This window comes from Schistocerca gregaria, chromosome 4 (assembly GCF_023897955.1).
Source record: "Schistocerca gregaria isolate iqSchGreg1 chromosome 4, iqSchGreg1.2, whole genome shotgun sequence".
NCBI lineage: Eukaryota > Metazoa > Arthropoda > Insecta > Orthoptera > Acrididae > Schistocerca > Schistocerca gregaria.
The window spans coordinates 137,647,735-137,675,502 of NC_064923.1; positions in this window are offsets into that span (position 1 = coordinate 137,647,735).

Sequence of the window (27,768 nt, forward strand, 5' to 3'; positions counted from 1 at the left end):
CGACATTATTACAACAATATATCGGTATATCGATGTTGAAGTGGCAATATCAAGTGCTGATATTTTGTATTTTGTGTTATGTTTTCTTCACAATTTTCGGTAAATATTTGTTAATAATCTTTCGAATATGTAGCAGGACATAATTTTACTTTTACTGTGTGGAGGAGTCTTACTACTTTTTGAGCTTCAATCACGTCCAGTCTTTCCCTATGACTGCTTGAAGCAAGTATAAGTAGCACAAGAATAAGTCCGATTGATCTGGGGTGTGGTGGTGTGAATGAAATAACAAGATTTCCGATGTGAAGCAATAGCACGCAAGCTGCATAAATATATATATATATATTTAACTCAGCTAGGGTGCTATTTCTTTACATCGGCATTCTTCAAAAGCAGTTACCGAAAATTATGAACAAAAATCTAAATGGCAAGATTGATCATTGTCGTGGGCGGAGACGGTAGTTGGGGGGAGGGGGCTGGGAGGCGGGGGTGGATGGAACACCGAAGTCATTGGCCCCATCGGGTTAGTGGAGGATGGGGAAGTCGGCCATGACCTTTTAAAGGAACCCTCCCGACATTAGCCTGAAGCGATTTAGGGAAATTACGGAAGACCTAAATCAGAATGGCCGGACGCGTGCTAACCACTGCGCCACGTCGCTCGTTGGGCGGAGAAATGTGAGGGGAAATGCTGACGTAATCGGCGCTAAGCGCTACCAACAGAAACTGCCGCTAAGCCGCTGGCGTTTGCACAAATTAAAAAATAGGGGAGCCGAACCGAATGACGGAGCCAACGGCCACGTTTTACACAGCTACTATTGTTAGCACAGTGGTTATCGCCAAGCTGCCAAGCGTGAACGTGCGTCGTTTTCCTGTCTGCTAGGTTTTTGATGTACAGAATATCTAATAATAAATCAATACCTAAATATACAGCTCTAAACCGGTAGCATATTGACAACGTGAAGTCGATGTTTTTATTGACCGATAGTATTTCCGTCGATATATCGATGTATCGACGCTCATGTCTGGAGCTCGTGGTCTCGTGGTCGCGTTCTCGCTTCCCGGGCACGGGCTCCCGGATTCGACTCCCGGCGGGGTTAGGTATTTTCACCTGCTTCGAGATGACTGAGTGTTTGTGTTGTCCTCATCATTTCATTATCATTCATGGAAGTGGCGAGATTGTGCTGAGCAAAGGTTGGCTACTTATATAGGCGCGGATAACAGCGCAGTTGAGCGCCCCACAAAGCAAACGTCATCATCATCGGCGCTCATACTCGATATTTCGGGACCGATAGCGATATTGTTTTAAATATCGATATATCAGATACCAGACATTTTTAAAATATCAACAGTCGGGATCCCTATCACCTACAACAATTGCAAGGATTATCAGGGGCGGATTTCCCTCTATGGGGAGGACTCTGTCGATGGGTTTTACGTCAGACCATCAAAATTTTGGGGTTTCTGTCATCTTTACCGACGAAGCAACCTCCACCAGAACTCGCGTCACCACTGTGCATAACGTTATCTGTCGGCTAAAGTCAGCCCTCGAATTGTGGTTGGGGCGTTTTGTGTTTCGTGACGCTTTGTAGTCGTTGCTCGCGCACCGTCTTTTTCCGGAGATGATAGGACCTTTTTTCCTCCATTTCCAGTCAGTAATCTGTCCCCGCAGTTTGTAGGTTTTGTGAGTGTTCACCGTGTATTGCCAGGCTTATCTCTTAATGAGTTACAGCGAAACAAGTGGAAAAAGTCTCAAGATTTTCCTGTGTTGGATGCACCAAAAATAGCAACAGTCGCTCATCTGCTTAATATTTCGCTATTTTGAATACTCAATAATCATTATCGAAATACTTTTCGTTGACACTATGCGTCCAAGCATATTATGCCGAGCTTTTTGGATATGAAAAGAAATGCAAAAATAAAATTTATACAGAGCAAACATAACGCTACGACTATGTTTGACTGAATGAAGCATAGACAATTTTCTGCGCCAACCACCTTTTCTTTGTATACAGAGTGGTCCATTGATAGTGACCGGGCCATATTTCTCACGAAATAAGCGTCAAACGAAAAAACTACAAAGAATGAAAGTTGGCTAGCTGCAAGGGCAAAACCAGATGGTGCTATGGTTGGGCCGCTAGATGGGGCTAGCATATGTCAAACGGATATCAACTTCGTTTTTTTTTAAATAGAAACCCACATTTTTATTACATATTCGTGTAGTACGTAAAGAAATATGAATTTTTTACTTGGACCAGTTTTTTCGCTTTGTGATAGATGGCGCTGTAATAGTCAGAAACGTATAAGTACTTGGTATCACGGAACATTTCGCCAATGCGGACGGTATTTGCTTCGTGATACATTACCCTTGTTAGAATGGACTGTTTACCAAGGTCGCTACCGTGTTGATGTATGGCTGTTATGATCAAAATGCCCAACGTGCGTGTGCTTTTGATGCTGCTGGGTATCCTAGACGACATCATCCAAGTGTCCGGACCTTTCGCCAGATAGTTACATTATTTAAGGAAACAGGAAGTGTTCAGATACTTGTGAAACGTCAACCACGATCTGCAACAAATGATGATGTTTTAGTTGCTGTCGCGGCTAATCCGCACATCAGTAGCAGACAAACTGCGCGAGAATCGGGAATCTCAAAAACGTCGGGTACAAGAGTAATTACGCAACGATGACAGATTTTTTGCTGCGTTCTATTTAGCGACGTTGCGTCATTCACCGACAGCGCTAACGTAAACCGTCATAATATGGACTACTGGGCAACGGAAAATCCGCGATGGCTGCGACAAGTGAAACATTAGCGACCTTGGAGGGTTAATGTATGTTGCGGCATTATGGGAGGAAGGATAACTGGCCACCATTTTATCGGATGCAATCTAAATGGTGCAGTGTATGCTGATTTCCTACGTAATGTTCTACCGATGTTACTACAAGATGTTTCACTGCATGACAGAATGGCGATGTACTTCCAACATGATGGTCGTCCAGCACATAGCTCGCGTGCGGTTGAAGCGGGATTAAATAGCATATTTCATGAGAGGTGGATTGGTCGTCGATGCACCATACCATGGCCCGCACTTCCACCGGATCTGACGTCACCGGATTTCTTTCTGTGGGGAAAGTTGAAGGATATTTGCTATCGTGATCCACCGACAACGCCTGACAACATGCGTCAGCGCATTGTCAGTGCATGTGCGAACATTACGGAGGGCGAACTACTCGCTGGTGAGAGGAATGTCGTTACACGTGCTGCCAAATGTATTTAGGTTGACGGACATAATTTTGAGCATTTATTGCATTAATGTGGTATTTACAGGTAATCACGCTGTAACAGCACGTGTTCTCAGAAATGATAAGTTCAGAGAAGTACATGTATCACACTGGAAAAACCGAAATAAAATGTTCAAACGTACGTACGTTCTGTATTTTAATTTAAAAAACCTACCTGTTACCAACTGTTCGTGTAAAATTGTGAGTCATATGTTTGTGATTATTACTGAGCCATCTACCACAAAGAGAAAAAGTGGTCCAACAAAAAGATTCATATTTCTTTGCTTACTAAAAGAATATGTAATAAAAATGGGTGTTCCTGTTTTAAAAAACGCAGTTGATATCCGTTTGACTTATGGCAGCGCCATCTAGCGGGCCAACAATAGCGCCGTCTGGTTTCCCGCTTCAAGCTAGAGAAGTTTCGTTGTTTGTAGTTTTTTAGTTTGAAGCTTATTTCGTGAGATATTTGGCCCGGTCACGATCAATGGACCACCCTGTATAATTTAATTAAACGTAAAAGAATAGTTTACTTTCATTGCGTTTTTGAGGCCGACTGATGAACGAACGGCTAGTGTGATGCAATACTGCATGATTTTAAAGTTATTTTGCCTCCGTGAGACACACTAAAAGACCCCCACTGTTTCACGAGTATTCAAAACGTCTAAATATTGGTAGTGGATTCTTTGGTGAGGCGATTTTTCACGCTGTGGCAGGGTCTTTTCGTAGCTAGTTTCCTGTTACTGTGCTTAACATTCCCTAATATCGCCTGAGTGCTATGTCGTCTCAAGTCCCATAAATATAATTGGATTTTAGCCCTACCGAAAAAAAAAAACGGACGAGGGAAGTCTAACTACTAGACTGATAGGAAAACTTCATGGCAGTTTAAACATATGTGCCGGACCGGGACTCAAACTCGGGACTTGGCCTTTCGCGGGCAACTGCATCTACCCGAGTTCGAGTCTCGGTCCGGCACATAGTTTTAATCTGCCAGGCAGTTTCATATCGGCGCACACTCCGCTGCAGAGTGAAAATCTCATTCTGGAAACATACCCTAGGCTGTGGCTAAGCCATATCTCCGCAATATCCTTTCTTTCAGGAGTGCTAGTTCTGCAAGGTTCGCAGAAGAGCTTCTGTTAAGTTTGGAAGGTAGGAGACGAGGTACTGGCAGAAATAAGACTTTGAGGACGGAGCGTGAGTCGTGCTTGGGTAGCTCAGTTGGTAGAGCACTTGCCCGCGAAAGGCATAGGTCCCGAGCTCGAGTCTCGGTTCGGCACATAGTTTTAATCTGCCAGGAAGTTTCAGTATTATTATTGTTACTATTACCACAGTTAGCGGCAACAACTGCAGTTGTGAAACTAACACCGGTATTAACTTTGTTCACAGTCACTTCAGACATTCAGATCATTTTAATACTACCTGTCACATTAAAATTGTTATTTCTTATGTAACTATGATGTAATAGATACTGTATGTGTGACACCCTAGTTCGATGTGCGGCCCTGATCAGACCAGGTTAAACAAATAAGCAAATTAAAAAATATATTAAGAAGTCGACCGATCAGTAATTACTAATCGCATACACGAAATTTTTACAGAAGGAGCTTCTAGTATGAGAAGAACCGAAATTGCTCTTTAGCATTTACGTAATTTATCGAACTATAGGAGACGTAAGTAAAAACTAAAATTGGTATCGATGAAAGGACCTGTGGAATGACAAACTGCCACTGTGGTCTACAAAAGTACGGGTGTGGAAGACACAGTTACGAACATTCACTGTTGGGAAGTAATAAATTAAGTTTATACATCGCTCTGTCAATTAGAACACATCCTGATCATGTGTAATTCCGAACAATAGTTAGACGGGTTATTTCTGTGTCGGACTTGCCCTGTTGTAAGCCGTCTCTCTTTGAAAGAACTATCGCCGTGCGCCTAAATAAGCAGTAATATACCAGAAATCCAAAAGAGAGAGCGTACACTGTGTATGATCTCCAGTTTAACAAAACTGCTGCATCCCACATAACTTGAGTCTCCTTACGTTCTCATAACTAACTCAGTCCCTACGATTCTTTCCCTCTCCCAGCTCTTCAGATACTGTTTTCAGCAACACTTGATGTAATATGTGCCCCATCAAGTTTCAAAACTTCCTAAGCGTTTCATTTCCGTCTTCCTCATTGTTCACATCTCGCGCCAGACACGTGTGCGTGCGGTATTCGCACTACTTAACAAAAGTTCAGGCACACTGATTTTCATCATCGTCTGACAAGGCAGGTGAGTGTCTTCGAACGATCAGAACCGCACGAAATGCGCTTAGAATATAAATCGCTTATTGCAGAAACGATAGTATGAGCCATTATTCCCTTTCAGAATGAAGTGCTGTCGGCTAGCACCATCTTATGGTTGCCTGTTGAACCTGCTCTAACAAGCACTTAATTGTCTCACAGTGTAGAGAATACTACAACTGGGTAGTCTATACATAGCTCTACATACAACTATACAATTGTTGTGGCTTCGTCAGTGAGTGATAGATACGTTAACAAACTCTATATCCGTTTTCAAGAACCACAAGGTACTTTTGGTCCAATTATATCAACGAAATTTAAAGTGGCAGATATCCGTAAGGAGGTAAAAGAAAGTGGGAAAATGATGAAAGATCATACGAGAAGTTTTCTAACTACAGTCTGTGGTGAATATGTACTTGCTGATGCGAAGAGCCTATTGCTGATGATTCCTGGCCAACCCCTAACAATCGTACCATTGGATGGACAATTCCTGAAGAGCGACGTTACACTCACAATATTGCCACCGAAGACTACAAAATACACTGACGGAAAAAATCGCACCACCAAGAAATGATTAATGTATAGTAACGGGATTTCGGGAATACGTCTGTCTAGGTAACATGTTTAAGAGTTTAACGTTCCAAGATACCAGGTTAATGTATGAGTGAGAAAATCTATCGCTGGTGGCTCTAGGCGCTTCAGTCCGGAACCGCCCGACTGCTACGGTTGCAGGTTCGCATCCTGCCTCTGGCATGGATGTGAGTGATGTCCTCAGGTTAGTTAGGTTGAAGTAGGTCTACGTTCTAGGGGACTGATGACCTCAAATTTTAAGTCCCATAGTGCTCAGAGGCATTTGAACCAAGAGCCGGCCGAGGTGGCCAAGTGGCCCTACAGTCTGGAACCGCGCGACCGCTACGGTAGCAGTTTCTAATCCTGACTCGGGCTTGAATGTGTGTTATGTCCGTAGGTAATTCAGGTTTAAGTAGTTCTAAGTTCTAGGGGACTGATGACCTCAGAACTTAAGTCCCATAGTGCTCAGAGCCATTTTAACCATTTTGAACCAAGAAAATCTATTACAAATGTGAAATGCTGGTAGATTGATAATCGGTGTAACTGTCAAAGTGGTAAATGCAAGCATGCAGACGTGCATGTATTGTGTCGTAGTGTGTCAGTTTGTGGAATGGAATTCCATGCTGTTGCACTTGCCGGTCAACAGAGGTACGGTTAATGCAAGTTGATGATGATGCTGGACTTGCAATCCGATGGTGTCCGATACATCCTCGATTGGAGGCATATCTGATGATCGAGCACCCCAAGATAATATATCGACACTTTGTAGAGCATATTGTGTCACAACAGCGGTATGTGGGCGAGCGTTATCCTGTTGGAAAACACTCTGTTCATAAATGGCAGCACAACTGGTCGAACACCAGAGCCACGTTCAGATTTGCAGCCAGAGTGCATAGAATAATCACGAGAGTGATCTCGCTGTCATACGAAATGGCGCCCCATACTATAACTTCAGGTGTAGGTCTAATATGCACGGGCCGCAGAGAGGTTGGTTGCAGACGCTCACTTGGCCGTCTTCTAACCAAAAGACAGCCATCACTGTCACCGAGGCAGAACCAGCTTTCATCAGAAAACGCGACAGACATTCACCCTGCCCTCCACTGAGCTCTCCCTTGACACCACTGAAGGAGTTAATGACGGTAGTTTTGGGTCTGTGGACTGCACGCTAGAGGGCGTCTGTCTCGGAGTTTTCCTTGAAGTAACCAATTTTTAACAGTTCGTTGTGTCACTTTGTTGCCAGCTACTGCTCGAATTGCTGCCTCAGAGGCAGAACAATGAGCCAGAGCCCTACTCCAACCTTGATGGTCTTCCCTCTCGGTGGTGCCACGTGCCCGTCTGGTGCCCGGTCTTCTTGCGACCGTACATTCTCGTGACCACCGCTGCCAGCAGTCAAGTACATTCCTGCCAAGCAGACTCATAGGAGGAACATCGAGTTTATCGCAGCCGTATTACACGACCTCTTCTAAGCTCAGTGAAGTGTTGACAACGGCGTCTTTGCCGCCTTAAAGGCCTTCTTAACCATCAACTGACCTCGTCCATTATGAAGGTTACTAACAGTCACGACCGTTGCAGCATCTATTTAAAGCAACGCTGATTTGTTTCCCCGTAGTGGCGCAACTAGCGCCACTCTTGGAGACTGGAGCGAAATTTGGATAGTTGTAGAAACGCGCTTACCAACTTTTGTTTCTCTCGCACAACTCGTTCCTGCTGTTGGGATTTTTTCCGTCAGTGTATTTTCATTTCTTTGTGTACTTCTGTAACTAAAATAAGATCTACATGTAAGGGATCGTTGCTTTTCTAAGATACAATTTGAAAACCACAAGCAAAGTTACACGGTCGCTATTTTATGAATAGACGTCACTCTGCATTATACAGTCAACTTTCTTGAGGAAAGTACAAGACAGTGTTACAGTATGCTTGGCAAAAGGAGGCTTACGACACTGACATACCAGTATCAGCCTTTGAAAAAGAAATTAATGCGGTATTCGGTATTCAAATGCAGAAGTGACGTTGGATATGAAAAAGTGGCTTTAGTCAGTCAAGCATGTTGTGTCATCTTAGACTTTCCCGGCGAATTAACTGTTTGTACTGTTCTCGGGTCTCCAGCCAGGTGCAGTCGTTTTCAAACCACGATATGTCGACAGCGTTCCTTGCCGTCATCTTCAGCTGATAGTTGCAGACTGAGCGTCTCCGCAGAATCTCCCCCCCTTTATACTCTGATCGCTTCCCACCCCTTCCCCCGTGTGATGCCGCACGCGGCCCCGCGTGGAGTGGTGGTGGGGAGGTGCGGACTGCTGGCTGCTGGATGCGAACTGTGGACCATCGGATGTCGTCGGCCGCGGAAGTCGCTATGGGTCGGTGCTTGGCTGCATGCTGGGTCCCAGGCTTTCCTGAGGTTGAATCCGGCGTCTCTGTTAATCAGCCCATCAGCTACACGTATTTCAAACGCCTCCTTCAGAACACAGTCCTAAAAGACGAGGTCTGCAGTAAAACTTTTGCCGCGTGCGGCATGACGCGAGGGAAGGGGTGGGAAGCGATCGGAGTACAAAAGGAGAGTTACGCATAGCTGATTGTCGCTGTTGCTACTCTAGACGTCGGAACGCGGAAGGGGACGCAAAGCTGCTGCCTTGGCGGAGTTACTGCTCACGCTAGCAGGAACATCTGTCAAGAAGAAGAGGAAGACTGCAGCGCAGTGCTTTCGCTGCCAAAAGCTTGGCCAAGTCGCCAAGCATTGCAGCGGATCAGTTGCGTGTTCGAAGTGTGCGCAAGCACACGACACACGCGACTGCAAAAAGCAGAAGGACGCCCCCTATACCTGCGCCAACTGCGGCGGCGCACACGCGGCCAACGCCCGTTCCTGCGCCTACAGAAGAAACTGGCGCGGACCGGAGAAGAAGACGCAGAAGCAAGTGACATCCACACACGAAGAGGTGGTCACTTGCACGGAAGACGTCGTCACCAGGCGCCTTAGCGACGCCGTACAAGAAGCCATGCCCGCCTTCAAATCCGCCATGGCGGAAGAGAGGGCCGCCATGCTGGCGGAACTGGGCGAGGCTCGGGGTTAGATTGCTGTGCTGACGCATGAGCTTCGCTCAGCCAAAGAAGATTCCGCCAAAACAGAAGACACCGCCACACAGACGACTCCTCCACGAGAGAAGGAGTTTGCGACGGTGGCCATGCAGACCGACGAGTCTGCCAGAGGGGAGGCGACACAGCACAAGAAGGACACCGAAGTTGCTGCACAAGAAGAGTGGGAAGAAGTCCCATTCCTCCCGCTTCCAGACATGTACAGCGCAAGCGCTGTAACAAAGAAGATCGTTGGCTCGCTTTGCGATGGTACATACTCCCACCACGACAATCCCTATTTTTTCGTTCCACCTAACCATCCTAAATCCCCACTCCCGCATCACCCACTTGGGTATCCAGAAGGCCTTGTTGGTCTTTCCAGGGAGGAATTAAATCTGATTGTTCCTACCCTATTTTCACAGAGCTGCAAATGCGCTGTATACTCATCTCTCTGGTTAACGGAGAGCATGATAAAGCAGGAATCCTTATGGACAATATCCCAACCGAGGCAGAGATCGCAGCAACAAGTACGAAGGAGAAGAAAAATCGTCATATCAACAAGCTCAAGAAATAGGTCATCGGCACTCCTTACCACTCCAGATACATCCACCAGTACAGAAAGAAAACTCTACAAGATTCCCAGGGGAGTAAAGGCCAACAGGCCCCAAACTTCCACTCGATCATCCTCACAGTGAGGAGGTCATAATAGAAGAAGCAGGGGAGGAGATTCAGCGGAGACGCTCAATCTGCAAGTATCACCTGAAGATGACGGCAAGGAACGCTGTCGAAATATCGTGGTTTGAAAACGACTGCACTCGGCTGGAGACCCGAGAACAGTACAAACAGTTAAGCATACTGTTCTGCGCACTTTGCTTTGACGACTTCATTGAAATTCCACACCTGTACTTTGAAGACTGACTAACTCTGCGGTACTATCAGGTCAGTAGAAAAAACGTTTGTTGTTGAGAAAACGTAATTATTTCAAGCAGAGGTAAACATAACAAGTGAAAACATTGAAATATCTTTGTTACGGTATATTCTTTCTTTGCTTTACCTAAATTCGCTTTGAATAGGTGATTATTAAAATCCCACCACTCTCCTCAATCCAAATTCCCATTCATGCCCCAGCCGCCTTGGTATTCCCCCTAAATTTGAACGGCATTGCTCAGGCTCTCCAAGTGTATTCGAACAGCGACCTCAGCATCGAATGAAGTGGGTGATCCTGCCTGAAACCCAGGCATAGGCGCTTCAATCAAATGAAACTGTATAGTTCCAGAGACCTTCTCAAGTCTCAAACATCGATGATGTATTCGCGGCAGACTGGCATGGCGAATGAAAATTAGTACCAAGGTCAGGATTCGAACCTGGGTCTCGTTCTCACTAGGCAATGCCCTAACAACTACGCCACCCTGGCACTGTAGAGTTGCAGAACTGCAAGAACAACCTTAGCTCGCTTCCCTCCTCAATTAAATTTACCATTCACTCCTCAGCGGGGGTGGGCCGCGCGGGGTAGATGCGCGGTCCAGGGCGCCATGGCACGGTGGGTGAGACTCCCTCTGTCGGAGCTTCGATTCTTCCCTCGGGCGTGGGAGTGTGCGTTGTACTTACCGTAAGTCGGTTACAGTTAGATTAAGTAGTGTGTAAGCCTCGGTTCGATGACCTCAGCAGTTTGGTGCCATAGGAACTTACCACAAATTTCCTTGGTGTCAGGTAGGGTTCCGCATTTCGTTCGAGGTGCTTTTCCAATACAGATGGAGAGCCGCTGCAATACAGTTCGCGTTTTGGAAGAATACCAAGTGGGCTGAAGTGTGAATGGGTATTTGGCTTGAGTAGGGAGATGCGTGCTAGGGTAGTCCGTGGAGTTGTGCAAAGCCATTGTGTCATCGTGTCGTAGTGGTTAGCACATCTCTCGAATGAGCTGGAGTCTTGTGATCGAATCCTGGCCTTGGTACAGCCGGTTGTTGTGGCCGTGCGGTTCTAGGCGCTTCAGTCTGGAACCGCGTGACAGCTACGGTCGCTGGTTCGAATCCTGCCTCCTGCAAGGATGTGTGTGATGTCCTTAAGTTGGTTAGGTTTAAGTAGTTGTAAGTTCTAGGAGACTGATGACCACAGATGTTAAGACCCATAGTACTCAGAGCCATTTGAACCTGGCCTTGGTACAAATATTCAGTCTCCTCTTTAGTTTCCGTATGAACAATATGGATTGTTGATAGGTCTCTCGTGGTAAGACGTGGAGTTCAGCATCTGAAAGGCACATACAAATATTTTTGTCGTGAGCGATTTACCGTGTATTCTAAGTATATTTCCGTGCGTTTCTCAGCGTTCAAGGTCATGCACTTCACTTGTGGGTGAAGGCAGCCGATGAAAATAACGGTCATGCACACCTATTCGAAGGCGGAAATATCATAGTGAGAAACAGAGTCCTTAGCGCTCACCTCTACACCCACGGACACAAAGAACATCCGAGCGATAGTTCCGAGCAATTTCCTGCCTTTTTGACCAGCTGCACGGAAGCGAGCGAGCACCGAATTATACCAGAAACGGCGCTGTACCAATAGGAGAACAAAAGCTGCAGAGTCCGAGTCAAAAGAGCTAACAACGGTTCCGGTCAAATACACGGTCGGCAGGTAGCAATCTCCGACGGGACTGTTACCAAAGGCAGTTACTTCAATCGTTCTTGGAACGCGGGATAATTTCCGCCGCTGGGGGACCTCTCGGCGAACAGGCAAAAGACACGGAGAGGGCGAGCGGGTGCGGCCGGCGGAGGGCGGCGGACTTCAAAGGGAGCCGGCTATCAGTCAGGGGCGTGGGCAGCCTCCCCTCTAAATCGATTTATCGTCGGCACAGGAAAGGGAAATCAATCGGGGCGGGGGGCGGGTAGACGGGGCGGTTTTCCCTCCACTTGAGAACCAATATCCCGGCGACGGACGCGGCCGCTCATCTGCCTCGGGCAGACGGACGGCGCGTCGCGGCTGCCGCAGCGAGTCGCAGTAATTGTCTGCTCCTCCCGGCTGAGCCATCCAGGGGGCGCGCGCCGCTTAATTAGCTATCAGCGGGGACCGGCGGCGCCGCGGGATTCACTGCTCTCTAGCAGAAGGTCACGAAGCTCGCCACCGTAGTCTGCGGCACAGCCGAGCGAACACAGGCGAACGTGTAACCAGACAACGCGAATTCTCTCTAGTGTAAACGCCGCTAGGTGCTCCTGGGAAAACGGCGTTCACTCGTGTCCGGTTCTCATTCTCTTGCGTTTGCCCGTTTTCCGCTGGTCTTTTAGTCCAGCAGGGGATACAACCCGTCGGCTTTGACCAATGACGTCATACATTAGTCATAGATAGTGATGTTTTCACATCGAAGCATAGATAATAAAACAGTTCGGTGGTCCAGATAAGCGGTATCATTGTGCGTTAAAATAATTATTCGTAATGATATTGAGGTAATTTGCAATATTAGTTTGTTATTGTAGAACAATTTTTAGTGTCTTATTTTCATTGTAGGAATGGATTTGTCTGCTTGTGGGTATGTAATTTTCATTAGTGACTGTCTAGGCGAGCTTAGGTTATTCCTCGATATTTCCGTGTGGTAGGTTCACTTTTCCATTTGCTTCTTTCACTGTATTTCGCTATTTTTACATATCTCACTGTTTTATTCCACCAATATGTGTATTTTCGTGTTGTGATGTACGTAATAGAAATTTCTCAGCAGTCGATCTTCTTTCGTTTCCCAGCGCAAGTATCAGTACGACATTTTCGAATGTGTACTCACTATATTACAGACGAAACCCCGACACAACTACAATTTGTATCCCTTCCTTCACTTCGTCTTTACAACGACACTATATATGTCAACTGGCGAGCAAGATACAAATGTTGCGTATAGCTATATAGCCGGTCGCGGTGGTCTCGAGGTTCTAGGCGCGCAGTCCGGAACCGTGCGACTGCTATGGTCGCAGCTTCGAATCCTGCCTCGGGCATGGATGTGTGTGATGTCCTTAGGTTAGTTACGTTTAAGTAGTTCTAAGTTCTAGGGGACTAATGACGACAGCAGTTGTGTCCCATAGTGCTCAGAGCCATTTGAACCATATAGCTATATAGGTCAAGTAACGAATGGGATACTATTAGCGTCCAAAGCAACAAGAAAACTGTACCCCATAGTAAAGGACGAGATACAAATTGTACACGTGTCTTCTTCTATCTCTCTGCAGTTCAATTGAGGTACAGATTGCAAATGTAACGTACGTCTATTTCCACCTTTTCGTTGCCAGTGTACATATACTGAGGTCAACGGAAGTCTGGTATACAAATATTACATACGTAGGTCTTTCTGTCAACAGTAGTACTGATATGTACGTAAAAATAGACTGTTAGTAATAGCGGAGACGAAATAATCAACACATCTATAATTTGTATCCCGTGTTCCAATTAGGGTTTACTGAAGCGGAGGATACATCGTTCAAGTGTAGAACAGGACAGTAATGCTAGGGAAAACGAAGGACTCGACTTACGACAAACTCGTTTTCCGCACTGTAGTTAAGCAACACCTTTCGAATGAGCCTTTAATTTGTATCTGGTGTTTCATTTACGGTTTAGTGAAGCAGGGGATACATAGTTCAAGTGAACAACAGGACAGCAATGCTAGTTGAAACTAAGAAATAGACGTACGTTGAACTTGTATCTTGTACTGCACTTAAGCAATAAATTTCGAAAGACTTTCGAGATACAACTGACATACATGTAACGTGATCTATTCTTTGGTGGCAATATATCTCATTCATTTCTTTCCATTGTACACTCCTGGAAATGGAAAAAAGAACACATTGACACCGGTGTGTCAGATCCACCATACTTGCTCCGGACACTGCGAGAGGGCTGTACAAGCAATGATCACACGCACGGCACAGCGGACACACCAGGAACCGCGGTGTTGGCCGTCGAATGGTGCTAGCTGCGCAGCATTTGTGCACCGCAGCCGTCAGTGTCAGCCAGTTTGCCGTGGCATACGGAGCTCCATCGCAGTCTTTAACACTGGTAACATGCCGCGACAGCATGGACGTGAACCGTATGACTTTGAGCGAGGGCGTATAGTGGGCATGCGGGAGGCCGGGTGGACCAACCGCCGAATTGCTCAACACGTGGGGCGTGAGGTCTCCACAGTACATCGATGTTGTCGCCAGTGGTCGGCGGAAGATGCACGTGCCCGTCGACCTGGCACCGGACCGCAGCGACGCACGGATGCACGCCAAGACCGTAGGATCCTACGCAGTACCGTAGAGGACCGCACCGCCACTTCCCAGCAAATTAGGGACACTGTTGCTCCTGGGGTATCGGCGAGGACCATTCGCAACCGTCTCCATGAAGTGGTCTACGGTCCCGCACACCGTTAGGCCGTCTTCCGCTCACGCCCCAACATCGTGCAGCCCGCCTCCAGTGGTGTCGCGACAGGCGTGAATGGAGGGACGAATGGAGACGTGTCGTCTTCAGCGATGAGAGTCGCTTCTGCCTTGGTGCCAATGATGGTCGTATGCGTGTTTGGCGCCGTGCAGGTGAGCGCCACAATCAGGACTGCATACGACCGAGGCACACAGGGCCAACACCCGGCATCATGGTGTGCGGAGCGATCTCCTACACTGGCCGTACACCTCTGGTGATCGTCGAGGGGACACTGAATAGTGCACGGTACATCCAAACCGTCATCGAACCCATCGTTCTACCATTCCTTGACCGGCAAGGGAACTTGCTGTTCCAACAGGACAATGCATGCCCGCATGTATCCCGTGCCACCCAACGTCCTCTAGAAGGTGTAAGTCAACTACCCTGGCCAGCAAGATCTCCGGATCTGTCCCCCATTGAGCATGTTTGGGACTGGATGAAGCGTCGTCTCACGCGGTCTGCACGTACAGCACGAACGCTGGTCCAACTGAGTCGCCAGGTGGAAATGGGATGGCAAGCCGTTCCACAGGACTACATCCAGCATCTCTACGATCGTCTCCATGGGAGAACAGCAGCCTGCATTGCTGCGAAAGGTGGATATACACTGTACTAGTGCCGCCATTGTGCATGCTCTGTTGCCTGTGTCTATGTGCCTGTGATTCTGTCAGTGTGATCATGTGATGTATCTGACCCCAGGAATGTCTCAATAAAGTTTCCCCTTCCTGGGACAATGTATTCACGGTGTTCTTATTTCAATTTCCAGGAGTGTATTTTGCGGAGAAATACTAAGATCCAAACACGCGATTAAGTTAAAGTGAAAATACTACTGGCCCTTATATACGTGAAGAACAGTTTTTCTCTCTCACATTCCTTTGTTTCTGAAAATTCTTCTCAGCTCTTTCATCTTTTTAATACATGCTATCTGGCCAATTCTGGCTACATTGGTCAAAGCCGACGGGTTGTATCCCCTGCTAACCTAGACCCAGGATCTCTTTTAAAATCACATTCAATTATTTTAATGTACAATGATAGCGCTTATCCGGAACACAGAACTGCTTTTTTTATCTATGGCTGTAAGTGAAGACATTACTATCTATGAGTAATGTATTACGTCATTGGTCAAAGCCGACGGGTTGTATCCCCTACTTCACTAGACCCCAAATGTAATGAACTGCGAATACATAGAAAGAAGGATCCTTTAATGTATGATTATATGATAGCGGAACAAACACTGGTAGCAGTTACTTCTGTAAAATATCGGGGAGTATGAGTGCGGAACGATTTGAAGTGGAATGATCATATAAAATTAAATGTTCGTAAGGCGAGTGCCAGGTTGAGATTCGATGGGAGAGTCCTTAGAAAATGGAGTCCATCAACAAACGAGGTGGCTCACAAAACACTCGTTCAACCTATACTTGAGTATTGCTCATCAGTGTGGCATCCATACCAGGTCGGGTTAACAGAGGAGATAGAGAAGATCCAAAGAAGAACGGTGCGTTTCGTCACAGGGTTATTTGGTGATAGCGTTACGGAGATGTTTAGCAAACTCAAGTGGCAGACTCTGCAAGAGAATCGCTCTGCATCGCGGTGTAGCTTGCTGTCCAGGTTTCGAGAGGGTGCGTTTCTGGATGAGGTATCGAATATATTGCTTCCCCCTACTTATATCTCCCGAGGAGATCTCGAATGTAAAATTAAAGAGATTCGAGCACGCACGGATGTTTTCCGGCAGTCGTTCTTCCCGCGAACCATACGCGACTAGAACAGGAAACGGAGGTAATGACAGTGGCACGTAAAGTGCCCTCCGCCACACACCGTTGGGTGGCTTGCGGAGTGCAAATGTAGATGTAGATGCAGATGAACATTAAAGGTGTTTCGCGTCCGCCCTCTTCTGCTCTCTTGTCTAGTTTTGTTGCTGTTGTCGTGAGAGAAGAAGTTGGTCAAAGATAACGTAACGTTGACGATAGAAGAATGCACAGGGGGTTTTACAAAAAAAGTGTCGCTAATTTCTGTAGGAGGTAGGTAGGATAAGTCAAAATGAGAGTAAAAGGTCCTATGAATATACAGGGTGTCTCTCCTAAGAGTCATCAGGAGCTTTGTCCAGTCTTTCGGAAGATATCTGCCATTTCGTTTTTGCAGCGATAACCAGTGTCTATGGAAATGGCTTGTTTGCTTCCATTTACAAACAAAATGGTTTTTAAAGTGGATGTTACCTGCCAATGTGACAGAGCGGCCCTAAATTAGTATAGTGCGATATTTTTTTTTACCGGTATGTATTAACATGGGCAGTAAATCACCAAGAATAACTAGCGCTCCAACAGCGCAGTTGTAGCTCGCACTGACTGCTACCGCCATGTAGCAGCGCTGCTGAATTGCTGCTGGACTACAGGTTATTCGTCGTGGTTTGCTGTCCCTCTTAATATATCTCTACAAAATACATATCGCACTAGTGTGATTTTGGGACCACTCTGTCGACTGAATTCCTAAAATGACGCTTTGAAAATAATTTAGTTTTTAATAAAACGACGTTTTCCAATGACACTGGGCTTCACATGAAAGAGGTGAGGGTTGGTGTTTCACTGCACTGACTCAGCTACATAGCGCTAAAATATAATTGCAGATACTTGTTGAAAAACCAGAGAAAATCCTTCTGACGACTCTTAGGAGAGACACCCTTCATGTCCAGAAACCAGTATCTGTTGAGACACAAGCCGACCTGTTCTTTTACTCTTCATGCCTGTTACGTACAGATAGACACATTAGCAGCAGTGGCACAAAACCAAAGCTGGGACAATCTGCATTGTTGCCGAATATGACGTCCATACATGTGGCAAAATCGCACTGATGATATCATCACATCATGTAAGGGCTTTTCCCCCCTCCATTCCCGCCGGCCGTGGTGACCGAGCGGTTCAAGGCGTTACAGTCTGGAACCGCGCGTTAGGTACGGTCGCAGGTTCGAATCCTGCCTCGGGCATGGACGTGTGTGATGTCCTTAGGTTAGTTTGGTTTAAGTAATTTTAAGTTCTAGGGAACTAATGACCTTAGAAGTTAAGTCCCATAGTGCTCAGAGCTATTTGAAGCCTCACTTCCCCCTGCACTCCCAAACCCCCACCCACCCTCTTTCCCCTCCACCCATCCCCTGCCCCACATGGGTATTGGTGGGAAAGGCTGTGCTGTGCTGAGTTGTTGGTGTAAAAGGATCCCTTCATTTCATCAATTTTCTGGTGGGTGAGCAGGTGTTATCCTGTTGGAAGAATTTTCCAACATCACCAGAAATTGGCATGAAAAGCTCAGAAAAGTGCAATTATTACACTGGTGGGTCAAACAACAGCTATGTGCCCTAATCACACTGCTACAGATCATCAATCTAGAACAGTTAAAAAGTCATAAAGATCCAAATGCACAATTATGGACCTACAATGCATACTGCAAAACCAGTACACTTAAAAATCTCACTTACAGATCATATACAGATTCGTGAAATACTGCAGAACATCAGTAGCCCAGCACATCTAAAAACCGCATCTAAATTTCACCTACAGATCACATATAGATCTAAACATATTGCAAATATAATGAAATACAGTACATCCCAGTCATAAACTTCACCTACAGATCATAATCGCGCACTCTACATGCTGTAAATGGAGCCTAAAGACCGCGAGTGCCGAGTGCCCGCCATGTGCTGGGAATGCACACTCTCTATGCCTGCATGTTATGGCAGCCAGCGGCTGATGGCGGCTGTTGGAACTATTTCGGCATCTGGTGCTCACAGTGCATGTGCGTGCCACCCAGAGTACGACATCCCACCCCTGGCCCAGATGGCAGCCGGATGGTTGATCTGGGGGTGAGCTGCATGTGGGCCACTGGCTGCCCCAAAAGCCCACAGTAGGCTATGTAAACCACAGGATATGCCCCCTGGTGGCCACTTGCTCTGTGTCCACAGGCTAACTCCAGAACTGGAAGGAAACACCGAAGTGCTTTCATAAAATCGTTAAGCGTTCTGTATATGTGGTCCTAAAGAATTCAACAACAGTAAAATACTTGTCTGTAAACCAGCCCACCCAAATGCATCTACGCATGCAGAACTGAGCATTCTCGAGGCCAACTTTGATAACAGCTTCGTTTGTAATCTGGCTGCTCATAATACTCTCTTATGTGTCGCCTGAAATACCAACAAAGAGCAAAGACACTACTGGAACAACTGCGCACTTAGTGCCTACAACCTCCAGAGCTGGTGGGAAACGTTGTAGCGCTTTCTGTCGAAGCTCCTGCAAACCGAAATGTTCTGTGTTTTCGAGATATGCCAGGAAAGACGATCATTTGAACAATAGCTAAACACCTGTCTGCTGACCACTCCAGCCCAAACATGTATGTGCCTGCAAACGTGGTTTTTACCAGGATATCGTCCTGTAGAATTGGTCCTATAGGTTCCCCCATATGAGTCAGCAGAGTTTGAGTATAATGCCTCTGGAAGTATATGGAACTCTAACATGCCAATAAAACCAACACATGCACCTGTAACACTATCCTATCAAAAATATCCAAATAGCTGTTAGTAGATGTTAAAATGTTTTACAACAATTACTCTCCTATCTTACGTAATCCACATTTGGAAATGTACATCTCCAAAGACGTAGTTATAATCATCAGTAATCTTCAGTGAAATATAATTTCTGAGCACTGCTATATAGCTGTTGGTACAACTGTATCACATACCTGATGGATGCTTTGTGTAAATTTACTTTATTCTACATATCGGAATTACATCGCCACAGATCCTTAATTTTCTTTTTCCATTCTTCTGCAAATTAATCTTGTCAGGAGTTTGGCTCCATGAATGCTAACCTGATTGTGCGATAGTAATAGCACCTGCCTCTCCTTGCTATCTTTGGAAATGTGTCGAGAATACTTTTCCGAAAGTCGAATGGTATGCCGCTAGTCTCATAGATTCTAGATTCCCGCCTGGGTAGTCGACTGATCTGTTTCAGAAATTATGACGTTATGTTATCAATCCCTTTTGCTTTATTTGTATCTCAAGTCTTCCAGATATCGTTTAACTTCTAACTCTAAAATGGGATCCCCTTACCGACTGCCGTTTCTTCTCAGTCATGTCATCAGACAAGTTCCCCTCCTCATAGAGGCCTTCACTGTATTCTTGCCACCTATATGCTTTTTCCTTTGTGTGTAACAGTGGGATTCTCACTGCGCTCTTAATATTACCACCTCTGCTTTTTAATTTCACTCAAGATCTTTTCACTTTTCCGTAAGTTGAGTCAATCCTTTCGGACGATCATTCCATTTTAGATTTCTTCATATTTGTTTCCTGCGGCCATATGGCTGTGGCTGCATTGCACTTCCTATTCATTTAGTTCCTAAGATATTGATATAGCCGTGTTACTGTCTTTCCGTGAACATTTTTATACTTCCCCACTCAGTTCGTCGATCAATCGATGTAGAGCTGCTAATTTTCTAACTGCGTATGTTAGACGGAGTAATATATTTACTCACAACAATAATTAGAAGAAGCGGTAAAGAGATCATCTTTCTCTCTCTCTTTTGTCAAAGTGTAGTTAACCTCCCATATTCGTACGAATCTTCCAGTCTTCTATATGTAACGATATATACGACGAGCCAAGTTACTCGCAATTGCTAATTCACTCGAAATCTCATTAAGTTTCTACAGAACTGTTCCTCTACGGGTCAGTGGCTTTGTAGTGAGCTATCACAGCGAGAAAAGATGGCACACTAATGTTGAGGGAGACCTTCACCACCATGCAGATGCTTGCGTCCAGAACTTTTTACGACTGGTACTGCTTCGAGGTTTTTTCTTTTTTTTTTTAGTCAGTGATGAAATAGAACTATATCAGATCTCTTTGGCTATTTTAGATTCAATAGTTATATTGTGGTTAGCTTAGGACATGAGTTTCAATTCTGGCCTACAAACGCATCGTCGGCTGCAGTTCAGTCATGATCACCTAAAAACTGGTGCCAACACAGCATCTCGCATTTCCGAAATAACTCGCGGCGGCCGCTACCAACGTTCCTACACGTTACACGCTAACAGCATTTGTGAAGTAACTCAACCTATTTGTGTGTCACCTAAAACCGATCGGCAGCCGGTATGACAACACTGTAGTGGTAAGTGACAGACTTCAACTATCAAGTTATTTTAATCACACTACAGAGTCGTGTGACGACGAGTGTCACCAGAGTTGCCACCTGCCCCTGTTTTGACCGGACAGTCCCGATTTTCACGGTTTTGTCCCGCCTCCCGACGGCGTATCTGTTTCGTCCCAATTTTTGGTAAGGACTCAGCTAATTCGTTTGTCTGACGTTGACGCATTAAATAGCACTCAGTTCGAGTTTGCCATCCTGCGCCAGCCACACACTGCGCTGGTGGCTCGTAGCCGCGTATCCTAATCACTCACCCTCTCCCCCCTTCAACCCACCCCCCTACCACCCCCGCGCAGTACTCGCATAGACAGTCGTGTGACCAGTTTGGACAAGAGAATACATAGAGGTGCGTGTATTTGGAAAATTTACGACTGTGTTGTATTCGCTTTGTGTGATTTGATAATTGTTTGTGGTGAGTATGCGTATCACTTCATAAATAACAATAATCATTTTATAGTACTGTGTGTGTGTTCAGTGTTGTGTGGCAACTGGCGGACTTTCGGAGCTTTTTCAGGCAAAATTCAGGTTAACTTCTCAGTTCCTTCCTATGTAGCGCTCCTTGCGTTAAAATAATAATGCGTAATTTGCATTTACAAGTAGGTAATAAAATAACAAATCTTTCTTACCGAACGCGGCACCGTTTTATGCTTTTTGCTTAATTATGGTTGTAAGGACTGAGTTGCCAGGATTGCCGTATAAATATTTACAAGTACATTTATTTAATTTTGTAATATTTCTTAATTTTATTTTATAGGTGTCTGGATGATATCATCCGGTCATGGCTTGGCATGGAATAACTTGATGTTTTTCTCTCCTTCCAGAAAACAATTTGCCTTAAAGAGTGATCCTCGAAGTGACAATAATCATGATAAGCCAGATGGAGAAATTGGAAAAATATCTCAGAGGCAATACATTTCTGCAAATTTCGTGATGAATGGTTACAGTAATTCATACATAGCCGTAGGCTGTTAAATTTTTTTTGGCACGATGCAGAATTTGCGATAAGGATTTTTCCACACCTCACGGGGGATTGGGCGACGTGAAACCTCACGCAAATGGAAACTAATATAAAAAGTAACAGCTTTCGAGAAGCACATCGAACTTAATGGTTCAAATGGTTCTGAGCACTATGGGACTTAACATCTATGGTCATCAGTCCCCTAGAACTTAGAACTACTTAAATGTAACTAACCTAAGGACATCAAACACAGCCATGCCCGAGACAGGATTCGAACCTGCGCCCGTAGCGGTCGCGTAGTTCCAGACTGTAGTGCCTAGAACGGCTTGGCCACCCAGGCCGGCTCGAACTTAATGACTTTCTTTTCCAAACTGTAATTCAGCAGAAATTAATATGATGACCCTGGGTGATTAACGGAAACGTATAATTGTATTGAACATAATATTTCATACTCATCTACGAACTGTGGCAACTACCGCAAATAAATAAATAAATAAATAAATAAATAAATAAATAAATCCTGTGGCAGAATCAAATCTTAAAGTATAGTCTAAAATGTACACGCCCCCAAAGCTGAAAGAATTGCAGGACAGCTCTTAAATTGTATTGTCGTGAAACACATCTTAAAATTTGCTTCAGTATTGCTACAGATACATATAATAAAAGAGACAGAAAAATGTATAACATCCGTATTCAATATTTTCCACATGAAGATGGATGTTGAACAAAATTATTGGATTTTTTTGAGTATTCAATCGAAACAGCTGATGCTATAAGGGATATTATTGTAGCCACACTTTCAAAGCTTGATTTGGATAGAACATGTGCCTCAGCTTTTTGTGTAGAAAACACGAACGGCAATTTAAAAAAAAATGGATATGCATTTATCCTGCTGAAGGGTAAAAATCCAAACATATTTAAATCTGGATGCCTGGTTCTCGTTTTGAACACTACATGCAAACACGCTGTGAACCAAATGGAACTCGGTGTGGAATCTGTGGTTTTCAGAATATACAATCATTTATTATTTTCGGCCTTAAGAAGGGAATATTTGAAGGAGTTCGCAGCTTTTGCGCAATTGGAATGTATGGAGGTAAATAAACATGTGACTACAAGGTGGTTTTCTTTGGGTACAGCTATACAAAAGATTTTGAAAATTTATCAATAATAATTTCGTATTTCATATCGGTTGGAAATGAATGTTCTAAAGCCATGTAAGTAGGCTGTTTAGATTTTTTTATTGGTAACGCCACGTAGCACTCTGTATGAAGATTACTGGCTGTGCTGTGTGCAGTCTGTGGCTGGTTGGCATTGTTGTAATACTCGCCTTTGTAGCGTTGGGCAGATGGATGTGAACAGTGCGTAGCGTTGCGAAGTTGGAAGTGAGCTGCCAGCAGTGGTGGATGTGGGGAGAGAGATGGCGGAGTTTTGAAATCTGTAAGACTGGATGTCATGAACTGCTATATACATTATGACTTCTGATCACTATTGAGGTAAATACATTGTTTGTTCTCTATCAAAGTCTTTCCTTTGCTAACTATTCCTATCAGTAGTTAGTGCTGTCAGTAGTTTGAAACTTTTATTTAGTTGGCAGTAGTGGCGCTTGCTGTATTGCTGTAGTTCGAGTAACAAAGATTTTTGGAGAGGTAAGTGATTTGTGAAATGTATAGGTTAATGTTAGCCTGGGGCATTCTTTTGTAGGGATTTTTGAAAGTCAGACTGCGTTGCGCTAAAAAAATGTCAGGGCCATTTTTTTGTAGGGATTTTTGAAAGTCAGATTGCGTTGCGCTAAAAAATATTGTGTGTCACTTTAAGCACAGTTTTGTACAATTTTTCTAAGAGGACGTTTCAGCCATGAAGACATTGTTATCCATTACAACAGACAATGAAAGCCACATGGAATCGCATATGTTTAGGAAGACATCTTTATACTCACAATTTTGTGCCATTGTATGGACAGTGTTCGAGACGTCAAGCGCTTCGACCCAAGTATACAGAATCTAAGGAAATGTGGCAGAAGTTCTGCCGACAAGAACTGGAGAACTTTTTTTTGGGTCGTGTTTACGTATTGCACGAAATAGCGCTGATGGGAAAGCTTATGAAGCATCTGTTTTAGATTTTAGATTACTTCATCAAAATGCACTTTGATTTTAATGAATCAGATCCATTAACGCTTTGTGACGCTGCTTCTATTTTAGGATTCGATTAAGATGAACGATTTTCAGTCGATGAACTATGTGAAGATCAGAGTTTCAGAGAAAGTATTGACTTACATCGGCCAAAATCAGAATGTATATAATGGATACGAATATTTAAAACCGCAGAAGATCATAACGAATATTTAAAATCGCAGAAGACCATAAGTAGAATATGGTATTTGGTGTTGTATCTCGCGCTTTCAGCTACCTACCTCAAATGCTTACGTGGAACGGTTTTTTCCTTTAATCGTCATGGAATGGTAAAATATCCGTAACCGTTGCTCTGAGGACGTAGTAAAAGCAGAGTTGCAAATTTCGCGGACGCAACATGTTCGGATTTCGTTAGTGTCTAAAAAACGGACGTCGCATTAATGAAATCGACTCATAGTAATAAAAAATATCATGGACATAATAAATAAATATGTTTGTGCAATAATAGTAATAATAATACAACACGTAAGTATAAACGCTTTTATAATAAACAGCTTTTCCTATACACGATGGTCCATAAGCCCACCCCGCTGAGCCTTGGAGCAATTGTTCCGAGTTTTGTACCCAGAAAGGTGGCAACTCTGAATGTCACAGTGTTTGGTTTTCAGCTTCTACTGCAAAGCTAAACGTTGATGCCATTTCTCCAACCAGCGTGTTACGACGTATACAAATGCTAACTCGCTCCGTAACTAATGACGAACTTACCAGCGCCCTCAAATGTCACAACGCCGTGCCGCAGAGGCGGTTATGTCCAACAATACGTTTCAAAATACAACGAATGTTCACTGTCTCGACGGAGCTGTGACACATGGCCTGTCCAACAGCTGTCAAACCCTGTGGAGCAAAATGACTGCAATACACAATCAAAGAAATTTTCAAATGTGTGTGAAATCTTATGGGACTTAACTGCTAAGGCCATCAGTCCCTAAGCTTACACAGTACTTAACCTAAATTATCCTAATTACAGACACACACACCCATGTCCGAGTGAGGACTCGAACCTCCGCCGCAACCAGCTGCACAGTCCATGACTGCTCGTCTAATTCAGCGTGGCATAGACAATCAGTTAGTGTATTTATTCACGAGTATAATCCCAAAAGCAAGATCTCCAAGCACTGGGGCAGCAGGGAATCTGTTACAGTGGCTTCTGGCCTCACTGTATTTTCCTTTCGCCCTCCACTCTCTACAGAAACCACCGCATGCTCGCTTGATCTTTCAATCTTGGCTTGGTAGCCAGTTGTAATATAGCTACCATTAGCCGCTACCATGAGGTGCGAACTTCGTTCAGTTATTCAGTTTTAGTGATCAAAATGCGATAAGGCAATCGACATTTATCGACAGTTGACAGAGGTGTATGGAAAGTCGTGTATGGACGTCCAAAATGCTCCCAACTGTTGTAGAGTGTTTGCAGGTCGTCGTACCGAAATTCATGACGAGAAGAGACAATCGCCGAGGCTGAACAAACCATGCTCCAAGATCGGCGAATCACTCTCTATGAGCTCTGCGATGCGGTTCCTGAGGTTTCTCGAAGCACCACTCTTTGGGCTTTGACTGAAGCGTTGAAATTTCGGAAGGTGTGCGCAAGGAGTGTCCCAAGAGTGCTGACAGAAGAACGCAAATGCCATCGTATTGAAACTCCCCGACAATTACTTCAACGCTTGTAGATGAGAAGGACAACCTTTTTGATTCAGTTGTCATGGGTGATGAAAGCTGGGCTTTGGACTTCACGCCTAAGACAAAACCACAATCAGATGAGTGGCGGCATTCCGATTCACCCAAGCAGCAAAAAATTCAAAAGAACGCAGTCTGCCAGTAAAGTAATGGCAACTGGGTTTTGGGATCGAAGGGGGATATTGTTGGTCAACTTCACGGTTTCTGGGACAACAATAAATGCCGACAGGTTTTGTCACACACTAAAAAAACTGAAGAGGGCGATTCAGAACCGAAGAAGAGGAATGTTGAGCGATGGCATGACAATGGGCGTCCTCCACATCGCCCTTCAAACTGTGGATATTCTCTTACGATTTGGGTGCGACATCACACCCATCACCCTACAGCCCGGGATTAGCGCCCGCTGACTGTCTACCACTTGTTTCCCAAGTAGAAAAACATTTAGCTGGAAGGCGCTTCAGCGGCGTTGACGAAGTAAGAGATGAAACTCAGACGCTTCTTCAGTAGCATGGCGGCGGGCTGGTGGAACATGGGTATACAAAAACTGCTGCAACGTTTACAAAAATGCATCGATCGAAATGGAGTTTACGACAAAAATAGAAAAATGTTCAAGCTTCAAAATTATGTACAATTTATTGTAAAAAAAGACGTTTCTTTATATTTTTTATAAGACTGGAGACCTTACTTGTGGGATCACCCTTCTATTTATTTATTTTAGTATTAAGGAACTTCGACCAATCATCAAACGATGGTTATAGCAGCGCAGAGTTAACATAAAACTTTGAGTAAAAATTGTACTTATTCACATCGAATCTGTAGAATAAGGAGGTAACACATTCAGGAAGTGGTAAACACCTTGTAGCAAGTTTCCTAAGCAGTAGATCTAGGGATTCCTTGTACTTTGTGCATGCCAGCATTACAAGGTTCAGATCTACCACGTGGATCTTATCGTCACCACTAAGCATTTTATTCGATGTAAATGTGCAGCGTAACATCAGTGGCCCAGTCTCATATGGGTGAGAGAGTCATGTGATGTTTCCTTAGCTACACATAGTGAAACCACGGTCGAGTGGAGCCAGTGCCGGATCACTTGGAGCCACAAGATTTGGTCCACATCCGAAGTCGTGGAATCTTATACCAGCAAGGAATTTTACAAGTCACAACGATTCCTCAGTCTGTTCCGATGTCCGTTGGCTGTCGGATAGTGCCTTGTTTTCATTTACAGCTTCTTCCAGAGAAGTCTGGTTAAAATGTAAGAAAAGAAATAAATTAAGTTAGGCATAGATTGCAACAAATGCCATAGTGTTTAATTGTTGTTGCAGGCACGTCCACATTAGAGGACTGGCAGTGTCTTCAAAACTTCAGATTTAAGTTGAACTTCCATAAACGTTTTGTCCTATTTTTACTATAAAGGGCATCATAGTGTTGACTTAATGACAGTTGTTGACGTCACCTACAAATTCCTCATCGACATAGTTGGCAACAATGGAGTAGAATCAGATGGAGGGCTTTCCGGAACCAGGACAGTTGCAGGTTTTGTTGAAATTGCAGTAACAGGTCCTAAGAAGACGCGTCTACCAGGAAGTAAATTAAGTGCGCCACAAGTTTTTGCAGATGACTATGTTTTCCCATTACAACCTCATATTACGAAACCATTCCCATTTAAAAGTCAAGCTTCCATGAGAATATATAACTAACGACAATCAAGAGCAAGGGGAATGGTGGGAAACGGCTTTGGTACGTATGTCTAGCGTATTTAGAGTATTAAGGAAACGGCTTCTTTTACCAGAACTTCAGGAGTCTGTAGTTTGGCGTCTGCAGTTTACATGATTGGTTACTGTCTGAAAAATATTCTACAAATGTATATGCTCCCGAAGGTATATCCAACAGAGAAAATTTAGAAACAGGCAAAGTAATACATGGAAGCTGGCAAAATGAATATCTGCCAGTTGGTAGCTTGCTATCACTGTCACAATAAGGCAGTAATAACTATTCAGAAAATGCTGAAGAAGTATGCGAAGAGTATAGGGAATATTTTGTTGGTAGTCAAAGGGAAGTTCCTTGGCAATACAGATCCTTGTAAAAAAAATTAAACTGGAGTAACGAAATAAAATATTATGTACTTTTTTTCTATAGCGAGCTGAGCCTCCTTG